Genomic DNA, 16,477 nt, shown 5'->3' on the forward strand with positions numbered 1-16,477 from the left:
CAAAACGGGACTCCACGGGATATTGTTCATCTCCACCGTCGACCTCCTCCAGCCTCCACGGGCTACCGTCGACCTCCTCCAGCCTCCACGGGCTCCTGTTCATCCAGCCTCCACCGCGCGCTACTCCACCGGCTACTGTTCAACCACCCCTCCACGGGCACCCCTCCACCGTCTACTGTTCATCCAGCCCTCCACACCACGGGGTCCTGTTCAACCACCCCTCCACGGGCACCCCTCCACCGTCTACTGTTTATCCAGCCCTCCACCACACCACGGGGTCCTGTTCATCCAGAGGCAACGCCACCGCTCACTGTTCATCCAAACCCCCCCGCAACGCTCACTGTTCATCCCAGAGGCAGCATCGATCGGCTTCAGTTAGCAGCAGTAGCGAAGGAATCGCTCGATCGGGTTCAGTGAACAGCCATCGATCGATCGCTCGGGTTCAGTAACGCGTAGCCTGCAGTGCAATCGCTCGGGTTCAGTTAGAGCCCAATGCCTCGCTCGGGTTCAGTTAGAGCCAACGCCTCGCACACACGCGCGTACGTGTACGAGAGAAACGCGCATCGCTCGGCCCCCGACCTCCCACCGTAACCGGGAACTCCCCGAAATTTTCCTCGCCCTCGCTTCTACCACGGTTTTTTCCGTCATGGACGGCCCAAAGAATGTCATGCAGCTGCATCTCCGGCCCGCCCAGGACGAAAAGCCCATTTTCTGTCATGATTTTTGTCATAGAAGTAGGAGCCCACCACATCTATGATGATACCGGGTCTTGTCACAATTATCGTCATAGAAGTGTCATATGTATGACAGAAAAAAAATTCGTTCGGCCCAAAATGTCAGGGATGTGTCTTTTTTTTGTAGTGGTAGGGAATAAGCACAGGAGCCAGGCAACCCAGCTTGGCAAAAAACTTAAGTCATAAAGGTGCATATAATGGCGAAGAAAAGGTATATATGAGAAAAGGACACATATATGGCAAGCTTGATGCTCGAAAAATGATAATAAGCTTCTGTAAAAGAAGCCCCCAGGTATTGTGGGCGTATACATTTAAGAATGTGTACCTCATAAGTGTGCGGTCTAGCCGTACAAGAGCTATAACGCCAAATAAAAATTTAAAGACAGAGAAAATGGAAAAGGGAGAAAAAGAAAACAAACAATGAGTCCGGCTCTAGGCGTAGAATCTTCGGAGTCTGGCGGCATTCCACGGGTTCGGCTCTAAGCGATTATCTGATGCATCACGCAGACGGTACGCACCTCCAGTGAGAACTTCATCTATAATGAAGGGACCTTCCCACTTGGGCTTGAGTTTGTCCTTTTTCTTTTCTGGCAAGCGTAGAACGAGTTCACCAACATTGTAAGTCTTGGCCCGCACTTCCCTGCTTTGGTATCTGCGAGCTTGTTGTTGATAGAATGCGGAATGGGCTTTTGCAACGTCGCGCTCCTCCTCCAGGGCATCCAGACCATCCTGCTGTAAGTGCATCTAGTGCCCCTTATTGATTTTGGTGTATTGAAGACTTATAGGTTAAGGGACTAATGTGTTTATGAGTGTACACAGGTCTATAAGTCTATGAGGAGTTTGATATTTACAGAGAAAGTCGACCCCTAAAAATGAAATTCTTCGACTGAAGACTTTGGATTTCTGAAGACTTTCTGAAGACTTTGAAAGTGAAGAAATTGGTGTGACCTTGAAGACTTGGTATACATTTGAGGAACATGAAGCGTGAAGACTATTGTTTTCGTAGTTTCATTTTCCCTTTCTTGAGTCATAGGAAACACCATACTGTTAAAGGGGGTCGAGGAAATACTAAGGAAAAATTTCCATGTGATGCTCAACTCAAAATCCTACACCTACCAATCCCTTCGAGTGAAGCCATTGGAAATCTCATACAGTTCAGTCATATTCTTCAGTGACAGAGACGAAGTTCCTCTGGTCTCTGAGGAATTTGCTCTCACTAAGGAGTTAGGAATTCGCCAGTGCGGATTGCCTACACAGCGAGGAACATGATAGCCCTGAGGAATTTGATACTCAAATTTCTGACCGTTGTTGTGCCTTGTGCCAGCTGTCCCAAAATATCTACCCACCTAACGGTCATATCATTGAAGGGCATTTATGTCTTATCATGTCGGGCTGCTACCTAGGCTATAAATATCCGCCCCCTACAACCACTAGCTGGTTGGCTGCTCCAAGAGAAACTGACACTTGTCATTTGAGAGCATCCCATCCTCCGAGGACTTTGAGCGAAAATCATCAAGTGAGGAAAACCCAAACCCAAACACCTACAAACCCAAAGTGATTGAGCATCACTGAAGAGATTGATCCTGCGTGGATCCGATGCTTGTTACCTTTGAAGACTGTGCTTCTTCCAGACGGTTAGGCGTCATGGTCTAGAGCATCCAAGAGGAATTGTGGATCGCCGGTGACCGAGTTTGTGAAGGTTCGGAAGTCACCTGAAGACTTACCACGAGTGATTGGGCGAGGTCTGTGTGACCTTAGCTCAAGGAGAATACGGTGAGGACTGTGTGTCCGGGACTGTGTGTCCTCAGGTTTAAATACCTAGCCGCTCCAACCAGATGTACAACTGAGACAGCAGTTGGAACTGGTCTACCAAATCATTGTCTTCACCAAGCCTACTGGTTCTATTTCCTCAACTCTTTCATTTCCTCATAACTGTGTTGTGCACTTATTCATATCTGTGTTTGAAGACTTTGACTGAAGACTTTCTCAATTTCCTCAGTTCAATTTTTTCAGTCTGTTTGTCTTCATCCTGTGTTATCTTGTGTTTACGCTTTCTGTACTCTGTGCTTGTCTTCATTTCATCATGATGACCATGCTTGTGTTCTGCTATGCATACTTTTGAGTACTTATTTCGCTGCAAGTAGTTCTTCGCTAAGGAATTTCCTCACTGGCAAATTCCTTAGTGAAGAATTCATAAAAATTGCCTATTCACCCCCTCTAGTCGATATAACGCACTTTCAATTGGTATCAGAGCAAGGTACTCCCTTGTTCTGTGTGATTTTGGTTTAACCGCCGGGAGTTTTAGTTATGTCGACCGCAGGTATGATCAAGGTCTCTGCTGGGTGTCCTACCTTAGATGGGACGGACTACCCCTACTGGAAGAATAAGATGCGGATGCATCTTGAGGCAATTGATAACGATCTCTGGTATGTTGTGGAAAATGGTATTCCCTCTGTCTCACCCTCACTGGACGCTGCCAATGTGAAGAGATTCAAGCAACTCGATTCTCAAGCGAAGAATATCATATGTGGCTATCTGAGCAAAGGACAGTATGGAAGAGTGAGTGCTTTGGAAACTGCTAAGCTTATCTGGGATAGGCTGTCCAAAGTGAATGAAGGAGTCTCAACTCAGCGTGACTCTCGAGTTGATGTTCTTCGCAATCTCTTCAACCGCTTCAAAAGACTCGACAATGAAAATGTTCAACAAACCTTCGATCGCCTCACTGACATCTCAAATGAGCTTCAAGCGCTTGGTGCCACTGACATAACCGACCATGAGGTGGTGAAGAAATTGTTGAGATCGCTTGATTCCTCATTTGATACTCTGGCATTGATGATACAAGAACATGTTGATTACAAGTCACTTGATCCCGCTGATATCCTCGAAAGGCTAAATACTCATGAGTTCCAGCTTGCTGAAAAGAGAGACCTCTATGGTTCGAGCTATGGCAGATCATGTGCACTAAAGACCAAGGCAGTTTCTGAGTCTGAAGATGAAGACTCTGGCAGCAGCCTTGGTGATCCTGAAGAACTGAGCCAGGAACTAGCACTGCTCGTGAAGAAATTTCAGAAGTTCTCAAGACGTGGTCGCTTTGGAAGATCCTCAAGGAGCAATGATTCCTCATCCAGTGACTACAAGAAGAGGCTTTGTCACAAATGCAAGAAACCCGGACACTACATTCAAGATTGTCCTCGGTGGGAAAAGGAATCAAAGAAGAAGAAATACAAGGATTACAGTTCTGATGATGCGAAGAAAAAGAAGAAGTCCTCAAAATCTTCATCATCAAAATCCTCAAAGTCTTCATCTCACAAGAAGAGCAGCTCCAAGAAGGCTCGGGCATTCATTTGCAAGGAAATTGACTCTGAAGCTGAATCTGAGGAACATGAGGAAGAGGAGGCATCTGAGGAGTTCGAGTCTGGAGTAGCAAGTCTAGCTCTCGCTACTGCATTCGTCAGCAAGTCTATCTTCAACTCTGAAGAAAATGGCTTCACCAACACGGCTGATGAAGGCAATGATGACTACGCTCCCACCTATTGCTTCATGGCAAAGGGTGCCAAGGTACTCAAATATACCTCCTCTGAATCTAGTGAGAATGAATCTGATGAAAACCTCAAGCCCAGCTACTCTAAACTTGCTAAGATTGTTGTGAAACAACAAAGGGCTTTTGAAAAGGTTCAAAACATGCTAGACAAAAGTGATGATATGTTGGGTGAAGAAATGGATCGCACTAAAACCTTGACTGAAAATCTCCAGAGACTTCAGACTAGGTTTGACAACCTTCAAGGTCATCATAACACTCTCTTATCTGATCATGATAAGCTTTCTTATGAATTTCTCCAAAGAAAGCAAGATCTTGAGAAGCTAAGAGTGAGTTATGAAGATCTTCAGAAGGAGCGCGATTCATTACTTGCTCAACAAATCAGCGCTGCTCAGGAAGAATTTGTTCCTCCATGTTTGAAATGCATTGAACGTGAATCTGTTAATTCTTCACCTGAATGTTCAAATGCTTCTAATGCTACAAATTCTTCAAATGTCTCTGCTATCACTAATTCCTCATCTAAGGACATTGCTAGTATCACTGACGATGCAGAGCTGAAGGAATTGTACATGACAAGCATGTACAAAAGCCTCAAAGGGCATCAGACTCTTTGTGATGTGCTTAAAAAGCAGATCCTCAACAGGAACCCTAGGAAAGAGGGGATTGCCTTTGAGAGGAAACTCAATGCTGATGGTACATATTGGAAGCCTGAGCAGTACCCCAAAACCTCATGGGTTGCTGCAAAGGGACCTCCAGTTGATCCATCTAATTTATCTGGCTTTACATGTGAATCTTCTCATTCTTCTGATGAGTCATTTGACTCCAACTATAAACTGTTTAAAAATCAGAATGGTGAAGTATTTGCTAGATATGTTGGCACTAACTGCAGGAACGGTTCTCCTATGAAGAAAAATCTGGGTTCCCAAAAGGTGCCTTGAAAGTCTTCAGGTGAATGTCCTCATGACACCACCTGTGAAGAATAGGAACCCCAGATCAAATTCTTCATATGGATCCAAGTCCTCATACGGATCGAATTCCTCACGTGGATCATATTCCTCAAAAGGATCAAAGTCCTCATATGCACATCATCGTGCTAACAACTCTGTTTCGCAGGGAAGAGCTAAGGGCTATGAATATGAGCATTATTCTTCTAATCATTATGTTCATAAGTCTGCTTATTCATATGCTTACCCTAACTCCTCTTATGTGAAACGAAATGGATTGGCTTCTATGCCACCTTTCTCGTATGGAGCTCGCAGAGTGATGAACTCTTTGCCACCCCTTTAGATGTGGGTGGTGAAGAAAAAGAACTAATCTTTTATGCAGGGTCAGGTCTCCAGACGTACTTTAACGTCTGAAAAATTTGCTCGAGACCTGAAAACTGCCTGAAAGGACGCAGGCTAATCATGAAGAAATGAACTTTCATTTCTCACGTCCTCATACTGTTTTTAACTGTTGCATTGCTTGATGAAATTGGTCTGATGAATTGTGATGTCATATTCTTCACTGATGAAGTATATGAAGTTCGTAAGCTGCACTAATTCATCTACAGGATGATCAACCCAAAGCCACTGAGTGGGTCCTCGATAGTGGATGTACAAATCACATGACTGGTGACAAGAATCTATTGATGGATGCTCCCTTATCACCATCGCATCTGAAGCATATCATCTTCGCTGACAAAGGCAAAAGTCAAGTATTGGGTCTAGGTAAGGTTGCGATCACAAAGGATCGACACATGGAGAAAGTCATGCTTGTCGAGTCCTTAGGATACAACCTCATGTCTGTCTCAATGCTTTGTGATCTTGATATGGTTGTTGTCTTTGGCAAGTATCGTTGTGTTGTGGTTATGGAAGCTAACAATTCCAAAGTCTTCGAAGGCTTTAGGAGAGGAGACTTGTATATTGTTGATTTCTCTACAGGACCGCAACCAGCCGTGTGCCTACTTGCAAAAGCTTCAGAAGGCTGGCTATGGCATCGACGACTTGGTCATGCAGGCATGAGGAATTTGCACACGCTTGGGAAGAAGAAGCATGTCATTGGCATTGAGAATGTCAAATTCCTCAAGGATCACTTGTGTGGAGCTTGTGAAGCTGGAAAGATGACCAAGGCTAAGCATCCAGTGAAGACTATCATGACCACTACTCGACCATTTGAATTGCTTCATATGGATCTCTTCGGTCCTAACCATTACTCAGCAGTCACAAATGACGCATCTCTCTATGGCTTTGTTATTGTTGATGATTATTTTCGATACACATGGGTACACATTGTTACTTACAAACATGAAGTGCACGAAGTCTTCAAACGATTTTCCTCGAGGGCTTCAACCAACTTTGGTGTGAAGATCAAGCACATCAGAAGTGACAATGGAACTGAGTTCAAGAATTCTGGTCTTGATGACTATCTTGATGAACTTGGTATTACTCATGAGTTATCTGCTCCTTACACTCCTCAGCAGAATGGCGTCGTGGAGCGCAAGAACAGAACTCTTGTTGAGATGGCTCACACTATGCTTGATGAGTACAAGACGCCTGGTCACTTCTGGATCGAGGCAACTTATACTGCGTGCCACATCATCAACAGGGTATATCTTCACAAATTCTTCAAGAAGACTGCCTATGAACTCCTCACTGACAAGAAACCCAATGTGAGTTATTTCAAAGTCTTCGGTGCTAAATGTTGGATTAGAGATCCTCGTCACAATGCTAAATTTGCACCGAAAGCACATGAAGGTTTTATGCTTGGTTACGGAAAGGACTCGCACACCTACAGAGTCTTAACAACGTTCTTCACAAGGTTGTTGAAACTGTAGATGTGCGGTTCGATGAAACTAATGGCTCGCAAAGAGAGCACCTACCCTCTGTGATAGATGAACCAGCACCTGAGGAAACTATCAAGTTCAAGGCTACTGAGGATGTCATTCCTACTGAAGAATCTGCTGAAGAATTCATTCCAGAACGTGAAGAACGTCGAGCTAATGCACCTAAAGAAAATGCTGAAGAAAATGGTGCTGAAGAAAATGCTGATCAAATTCCTCGACGACAACCTGCTCATCCTCGTCTTTCAAAAGAAGTGCAAGTTGAAAAGATCATCGATGACATTGAAGCACCAGGTCCTCTCACACGCTCAAAAGCTTCACATTTATCTAACTTTTGTGGGCACTATGCTTTTGTCTCTATCACAGAGCCCACTTGTGACGCCCGGATAATTAAGCTACAGTAACCCTCTACTAATGATGCCGCGTCACCTCGATTACTGTTGCTAATCTCGCGTTAGTTCGAAACCGATTCAAATTCAAATTCAAAATCCAGCAAACAATAAAAGTTTTCGAATATTGAAACTGAAATGTTCGGAGTGAACCAAATAATGCACATGTAATTATGGTGGAGAAACTTCACCTTTATAAAATATTTAATACTATTAGATGAATAAAACAATAGCGAAAACTATTATCTAAATACTTTTAAATAATAAATAATTACAAAACTATTTTATTTAGGTGCCAGCGCTTGCCGCCGTCGCCATGAACTTCGTCGCCCTCGCGCACACCAAGCTCCCCGGCGCCTGAGAACGTGACCAGCTGCTTCACCATCATCAACTACGTCGACTACGTGAACGGATTCGTCCTTGGAGACCCTGCAACGCCGGATCGAGCCATCTTCCTCCGCCACAGCCACTGCGGCCTCACCTGATCTACCTCATCGGAGCTACTCTGCCCCGCCGGACGCGACCTCTGCCTCCCCCTGTGAGCGCCACGCCAATTCCCCTCGTCTCCCCCTCTGTTCGTCGTTCCGTTGTGCCGCCCCGTGCCGCCGGAGTTCCGGCCAGTGGCCGCGGTCACCGCGACCGTGCCCACCTCCTCGCCCGCGCCCTGGCGCGCTCACCGCGCCGCGGTCGCGCCCCTGCTGTGCTTCAGCTGCGCCCGTGCTGCTGCTCCTAGTTGTTGTTCTGCTCTGCTGCCGCTACTGTTCGTTTGCTGCTGCCACTGCCCAGCGCCGCCCCGGCCGCTACCGGCGCTGCTGCCCCGCGCCGGGCTAAGGCCTTCGCCCGGTAGCGGGCACCTGCACCCGTTAGCAGCACCCATAACCCACGTGTGCCAGCGCCCGCTAAGCCCCAGGGCCAATGACATGAGGGGCCCATGCCCCTGCAACGTTAAAAAAAAGAAATAAAATAAAATAATTAATTATAACTTAATTAATTCTGTTAGTTATCTAATTAAACCTAATTAACCTGTTAATAAAACTAACTACTGTTAATTAGTTAGCTGTCAATGACAAATGGACCCCACCTGTCAGTTGACTGGTCAACGGTCAACTTTGACCGCTGATGTCACGCTGTCGTCATGATGATGCAGTAATTCTTTTTCGAATTAATTAATTAATAATAATCCCAGTAAATGATTAAATCTTTATAAAATATTATAAAATAAACCGTAACTTGGATGGAAAAACTTTGTACATGAAAGTTGCTCAGAACGACGAGAGAATTCGGATACGCAGCCCGTTCGTCCGCCACACATCCCTAGCATAGCAAACACGCAACTTTCCTCTCCGGTTCATCTGTCCGAAAACGTGAAACACCGGGGATACTTTCCCGGATGTTTCCCCCCTTCGCCGGTATCACTCCTACCGCGTTAGGGCACACCTAGCATCGCGTATTAGCTCGTTATGTTTTGTGATGCTTTGTTTGCTCCATATTTACTATTTCTTCCCCCTCTTCTTCTCCGGTAAACCCCGAGACCGTTGCTGATGCCACTGAGTATGACTACGGTGATGACGACCCCTTCTTGCCAGAGCAACCAGGCAAGCCCCCCCCCCCTTGATCACCAGATATCGCCTATTCTTCTCTATACTGCTTGCATTAGAGTAGTGTAGCATGTTACTGCTTTCGGTTAATCCTTTTCTGATGCATAGCCTGTCATTGTTGCTATAGTTGTTACCCTTACCTGCTATCCTACTGCTTAGTATAGGATGCTAGTGTTCCATCAGTGGCCCTACACTCTTGTCCGTCTGCCATGCTATAGTATCGGGCCGTGATCACTAGGGAGGTGATCACAGGTATATACTTTATACTTTATATACATGACACATGTGGTGACTAAAGTCGGGTCAGCTCGTTGAGTACCTGCAAGTGATTCTGATGAGGGGGCTGAAAGGACAGGTGGCTCCATCCCGGTAGAGGTGGGCCTGGGTTCCTGACGGCCCCCGACTGTTACTTTGTGGCGGAGCGACAGGGCAGGTTGAGACCACCTAGGAGAGAGGTGGGCCTGGCCCTGGTCGGCGTCCGCGGATACTTAAAAATAACACGCTTAACGAGATCTTGGTATTTGATCTGAGTCTGGCCATTTGGTCTATACGCACTAACCAACTACGCGGGAACAGTTATGGGCACTCGGCGTTGTGGTATCAGCCGAAGCTCTTTTTGACGTCAACGACTGAGTGGCGCGCGCCGCATTGGACCGTAAGCTCGCGCTTGTATTAAGGGGGCTAGGTCTGCTTCCGGCTGCGTACGCAACATGCAGGTGTGCAATGGGCGATGGGCCCAGACCCCTGCGCGCATAGGATTTAGACCGGCGTGCTGACCTCTCTGTTGAGCCTAGGTGGGGCTGCAACGTGTTGATCTTCCAAGGCCGGGCATGACCCGGGAAAGTGTGTCCAGCCAAATGGGATCGAGCGTGTTGGGTTATGTGGTGCACCCATGCAGGGAAGTTTATCTATTCGAATAGCCGTGTCCCTCGGTAAAAGGATGACCCGGAGTTGTACCTTGACCTTATGACAACTAGAACCGGATACTTAATAAAACAGACCCTTCCAAGTGCCAGATACAACCCGGTGATCACTCTCTAACAGGGCGACGAGGAGGGGATCGCCGGGTAGGATTATGCTATGCGATGCTACTTGGTGAACTTACCATCTACTCTCTTCTACATGCTACAAGATGGAGGTGGCCAGAAGCGTAGTCTTCGACGGGATTAGCTACCCCCCCTCTTATTCTGCCATTCTGCAGTTCAGTCCACCGATATGGCCCTTTACACATATACCCATGCATATGTAGTGTAGCTCCTTGCTTGCGAGTACTTTGGATGAGTACTCACGGTTGCTTTTCTCCCTCTTTTCCCCCTTTTCCTTTCTACCTGGTTGTCGCAACCAGATGCTGGAGCCCAGGAGCCAGACGCCACCGTCGACGACGACTCCTACTACCCCGGAGGTGCCTACTACTACGTGCAGCCCGCTGACGACGACCAGGAGTAGTTAGGAGGATCCCAGGCAGGAGGCCTGCGCCTCTTTCGATCTGTATCCCAGTTTGTGCTAGCCTTCTTAAGGCAAACTTGTTTAACTTATGTCCGTACTCAGATATTGTTGCTTCCGCTGACTCGTCTATGATCGAGCACTTGTATTCGAGCCCTCGAGGCCCCTGGCTTGTATTATGATGCTTGTATGACTTATTTATGTTGTAGAGTTGTGTTGTGATATCTTCCCGTGAGTCTCTGATCTTAATCGTACACATTTGCGTGCATGATTAGTGTACGATTGAATCGGGGGCATCACAAGTTGGTATCAGAGCCGACTGCCTGTAGGAATCCCCCTTCCACACTCCTTGGCCGAAGTCGAGTCTAGACATTGCTAAACTTTTACTAACATGGCTGTGTGCCTTACGGGCCCACGTTGCCATTGGGTGGTATTAGGATCTTTTACTTCTCGTCTATACTCTGGGACTCTGATCTCTCTTCTATTCGGGTTAAATGATTTTGCTAACTCCAACTCTAGGTTCTCGTAATTACTTCCACCCGGAGAGCCTTTTATTACATATGATTGCCAGTTGCGCCAGAAGGTTTCGAAGATACTCTAGGATGTTCTCCCGAGACACTTGTGCCCATCGTCTTTGCAAATTCCCTACCACTGTTATATCCTTATGGATAACTGCATACACTTGCCATTCTTACATTCAATCCCATTGATCTTGTTATTACAAGATGCCTCGAACTGCTCTCCTTTGTTCCGAGAATATTTTGTGCCTACTGCCTTGCAGTTCCTTGCCACCTGGATACCCCTGATAATTTCTCGCCCTTATCGAGTATCCGCTCATCCCCAGTTGTTCATGTGTTTCACAATGGTCTTCGAAATACTATTCGATCCTCCAAAATTCCTCAGTAGCTTATTACTCTGCAATACTTGTCTGCTTACATTATGGATGCTTTCCATATGTCTGGCAATATTCGTTAGTATCCTTAGACACCGTCATTTTGATCCTATTGATTCAACATGAGTGCGAATGCACGCAATTGTCAGTTGATCCTTTTAAATTATCTTTCTGGCTCAGACGTCATTTTGAACATGAGCTTGTTCTCGACCAATCTATTTGCTGTCAATTGTACCCTTAGGTCTATTGAACTTATCCACCCTTGATCAGAGTGTTTGCTTCTGACCCCTTGATTTGAAAATCATAATTCATTTGCATTGAGCTTTGAATTAGTCGGTTGTTTCTATAATCTGATGCCTTTGCATTCTTTTTCCTTCTGATTGAGTACCGATACTCACATCAGATTTGTTGTGGTCCGCGAGACCAATTGCTTGGTTATTATTCGACAGTGTCCGTCATATTTAATCGCCTTGTGAATTCCTCTCGGATACATAATGCCTTTAGTAAATTGTATCCTCTTCTTTGGTCAACCATGCTCTGCTTTCGAGCTGGTGATATTTACTATTGAAGCTTGTGGTATATGTTTCCAGGATGCCCCGATGGGTTGAACCTATGCCTTCCTTAATATGTGTGAACTCGAAGTTTTCACGATTCATACTCTTCTAGTGTTTTGCCATATAAAATTTCCATGCTACAACTTCTTCGAAAGCGAGAAGTGAATGAAAGGTTTTGCATTGAAGAAGTGGGAGTCGACCTTGAACCTTTGTGTTCATGCCCATGGACCCGATGTGGAACTTATCACGGAAGCTTCTTGCAAAATATTTAATCATTTTGGTAACTCTTTCGGTGTCATTAAATTGGATCCCTTGCAGCTATACATTCGAACATATTGTTCTTCTTTGATCCCATTTCTCGGGCAAGCTTAAGTATTTCTTCTGCGGATCAATACCCCAGTCCAACCTTTACTTTGATCTATCGTCGAGTATTACACTCTGGTATCTCGAGAATATCATGGGACTGCATAACTTCTTATGGGTTCTTCATCAACTGTTAATTCTCACCGATTCCAATTTTCCTGGGTTCTGGGTTGTCGTCAACCGAGAACACCGAATAGTGAATCAAGTCTGCACTCCGATTCAATAACTCTAAGTAATTTTCGTTGCTTATGAGTTTAATAATCCTTCAAGTCGTTCCTAGCCTGGTCGGCTATATCATTATCATGCTGATTTTAACTGTGCTACCTGGTCTTTAATCCCGAAGCACAACTTCCAATGATGAGCTAAGCTTATGTCGATTTCCTCATCTTATCGTTCCACCTCAAACAACAAGCTTGATCCCGAGTTGGTGTTGTATCCGTGGATCCAATATCTTTCGCTACAACCGTCCCTTTGCTTGATGCAGTCGCTGTTCGATTGCTTCTTCGTGGAACCTCTCGACAAATGTGTCGTGATCATCATCAACATTCTGAGGTCTTGCAAGATATCTATCGAATTCTTGATGAGAAATAGCATCCTTTGCCCTTGATGATTTGGGTTATCATCCACAACATTATTGCATTCCCTCCAACACAAAACTTGTTCCTGTTTTGTGTTGTACCTTGAGTTCCTTGCTATCCAACTTATGTTATGTTCTACCGCGGAGTATTACCATCTTTGATGTCAAGAATGTTGTGAGGATTGCTCCACCTCTTAAGAATTCTTGCCATAATGATACTTCTCACCATCACCATTCTTTCTTGGTCCTCGTGTTGATTCCAACCGGGGTACCCACAAGTGAACGGTGTTGTTTTGGTTCTGCACTTCTAGCAACCCTATTGCTTTGAAGTTAATGATCGATAATTCATTCTTAGCCTATCGGTTGGTGAACCACCATTCTAACGTTGATCATGCTACTATAAGCCCACATTTCGGGTGCACCTTTTCAGCCAATGTTTAATTGTGGATGTTTTCCTCGAACTTACATCATTATATCATTTGCTCTGACAAATGTTATCTCCTTGTTCACATAATTGTGGAAATCGATCTTTTGAAAATCTCAATGAATTGTCACAGAGTTCATCAGCCACCTCCTTGTTCTTTCCTTGGTTAAATGATGAACTCTTGTTCCGGAACTTGCTTCCATAGTTCATTTCCCGAGAATCTTACAATGACATCTCGTCAATTTGTGTTGCACCTTTTCTTCTCAGGCATCCTGAGTTGGAGGTATTCTGACACCAATCAGATCTGAATCTCGGTCGGATATGATGGTTGGAACATATTTCCAAGAGTTATATCATTGGTCTTTATATGAACCGGTACGGTGATGTCATGCCTAGCACACCTGGCCGGAGGACCTATCGTTATAGTTTCCTTTTTAGCAAGGTTAACCATTCTTCCATGAGGAAATTGTAAGACTTATTCTATGAGTTGTTCCTGATGGATCCCTTGTGTATCCAAAATCTGACCTTTGCTTGGAGACCATGCCAATGCTATCTCGAAACATGTCTGTGGTACTCTGATCATCAATAAGGACATTTTAAGCATAATGCTAAATTTTCTTTATCAATTATCCAAACACCGTTGTATGGGTACTGGCATGAAATTTCTCTCCCCTTTCCTCAAGGGTTTTCTACGTTATATCCCGTCATGGTTATCATGCTCTGCTTGCCCTTGGGAAGGATATACCCCTGAAATATGTGTTTAAACACATTTTCGTTTCCATTGTTCTATTTAATCTGATGATCACCTTTTCTTTTCCATTGTTTTGTTTAACCTTTCTGATGATCTATATTATATAAGCAGTAATATTTCCCTGCTTATGTAAACACCTCGTTGTACCACCCTGTCAGTAAGACCCTGTTACTTTTGTTGATGACATTCCGGTAACCACCGATGGACGAGAACCTTGCCTATTGGTCCGCCTCGTTCAACGAGCGGGAAAATGGTTCTCTTCGTCCCTCGCCCTTGGTACCAACGTTGTTGCCAACATAGTTGGCAGGCTACCCTCTGACAAGCCTTGCTATCGTGACCGTGCAAGATGTCAGCACCCTTTCTAATTTTAACCCACCTGGTGGGCCCATAACCCACAGTTCCACAGGATCGAAACCTGACTCTCCTGTAGACCTTATTGCCAAAGTTATTCCTCGAGCTTGACTTCATATGTAATTCACGGGCCACCTGCCTAGTAATCTATTCTGGTATTAGACGCAATACTTATTCCTATTGCTCTGAACCCCTTTCACATTTCGTATCAGGCAACGAACGATTGCCTATGCGCTTGAAACTTCTATTGTGCACCTTCTTACTTTGATCTCGATAATTTCTTAAGTTTCAACTCGAGAGTTACTTTCTGCCACCTTCCCTAATATTATCTACTAGATAAGCAACCTTGTAGAGGTCTGTCCTTTTGAAGCTGCCCCTTTCCTATTCGTAAGTACGAAGGAGTTCCCGAAGAAAGGATGTCGACTTCATCATGATGACCTGAAGCAGAGAAATAAAGACATCAACGAAGAGGATCAACTACTTCAGGGAGAGCAAACATGAATGAGAAGATCCGTTAGAATTTTGTAACCAGACCTTTCCCCTGTTTTCCAACTCTTAAATCTCGGGACGAGATTTCTTGTAGTGGAGGAGAATTGTGATGCCCAGATAATTAAGCTACAGTAACCCTCTACTAATGATGCCGCGTCACCTCGATTACTGTTGCTAATCTCGCGTTAGTTCGAAACCGATTCAAATTCAAATTCAAAATCCAGCAAACAATAAAAGTTTTTGAATATTGAAACTGAAATGTTCGGAGTGAACCAAATAATGCACAGGTAATTATGGTGGAGAAACCTCACCTTTATAAAATATTTAATACTATTAGATGAATAAAACAATAGCGAAAACTATTATCTAAATACTTTTAAATAATAAATAATTACAAAACTATTTTATTTAGGTGTCAGAGTTATTGTGGCAGAGGTATATTTAGTAATGCAAATTTGGGTGTTAATCATATATTTTACAAACAAAAATAAATTGTGAGATAAAATAAAAACAGTAAAAGAACAATAAACGAAAATAGAACAAAAAAGAAATAAAACAGAAAAGAGAAAAGGCCTCCCCCCCACTGGGTCTCGGCCCAGCCACATGCCAGGCTGGCCCATCCCCACTCTCTTAACCCTAGCCTGCACCTACCCCCACTCTCTCTCGCTCGATTCCCTCCCCATCTTCCTCGCGTCGCCACACACTCAGCGGCGAGGGCCCTCGTGCCCGGATCCCCCGAGCTCGCCTCACCTTCCCCTGCACCTACCTCCGCCGCCACTCCCGCGCCAAAGCCCTCCCCCACAGACGCGTCGCCAAACCGACGCCGCTCGTCGCCGATCCCCGGTGCCAGCGCTTGCCGCCGTCGCCATGAACTTCATCGCCCTCGCGCACACCGAGCTCCCCGGCGCCTGAGAACGTGACCAGCTGCTTCACCATCATCGACTACGTCGACTACGTGAACGGATTCGTCCTTGGAGCCCCTGCAACGCCGGATCGAGCTCTTCCTCCGCCACAGCCACTGCGGCCTCACCTGATCTACCTCATCGGAGCTACTCTGCCCCGCCGGACGCGACCTCTGCCTCCCCCTGTGAGCGCCACGCCAATTCCCATCGTCTCCCCCTCTGTTTGTCGTTCCGTTGTGCCGCCCCGTGCCGCCGGAGTTCCGGCCAGTGGCCGCGGTCACCGCGACCGTGCCCACCTCCTCGCCCGCGCCCTGGCGCGCTCACCGCGCCGCGGTCGCGCCCCCGCTGTGCTTCAGCTGCGCCCGTGCTGCTGCTCCTAGTTGCTGTTCTGCTCTGCTGCCGCTGCTGTTCGTTTGCTGCTGCCACTGCCCAGCGCCGCCCCGACCGCTACCGGCGCTGCTGCCCCGCGCCGGGCTAAGGCCTTCGCCCGGTAGTGGGCACCTGCACCCGTTAGCAGCACCCATAACCCACGTGTGCCAGCGCCCGCTAAGCCCCAGGGCCAATGACATGAGGGGCCCACGCCCCTGCAACGTTAAAAAAAGAGAAATAAAATAAAATAATTAATTATAACTTAATTAATTCTGTTAGTTA

The sequence above is a fragment of the Triticum aestivum genome, chromosome 1D, assembly GCF_018294505.1.
Source record: "Triticum aestivum cultivar Chinese Spring chromosome 1D, IWGSC CS RefSeq v2.1, whole genome shotgun sequence".
Classification (NCBI taxonomy): domain Eukaryota; kingdom Viridiplantae; phylum Streptophyta; class Magnoliopsida; order Poales; family Poaceae; genus Triticum; species Triticum aestivum.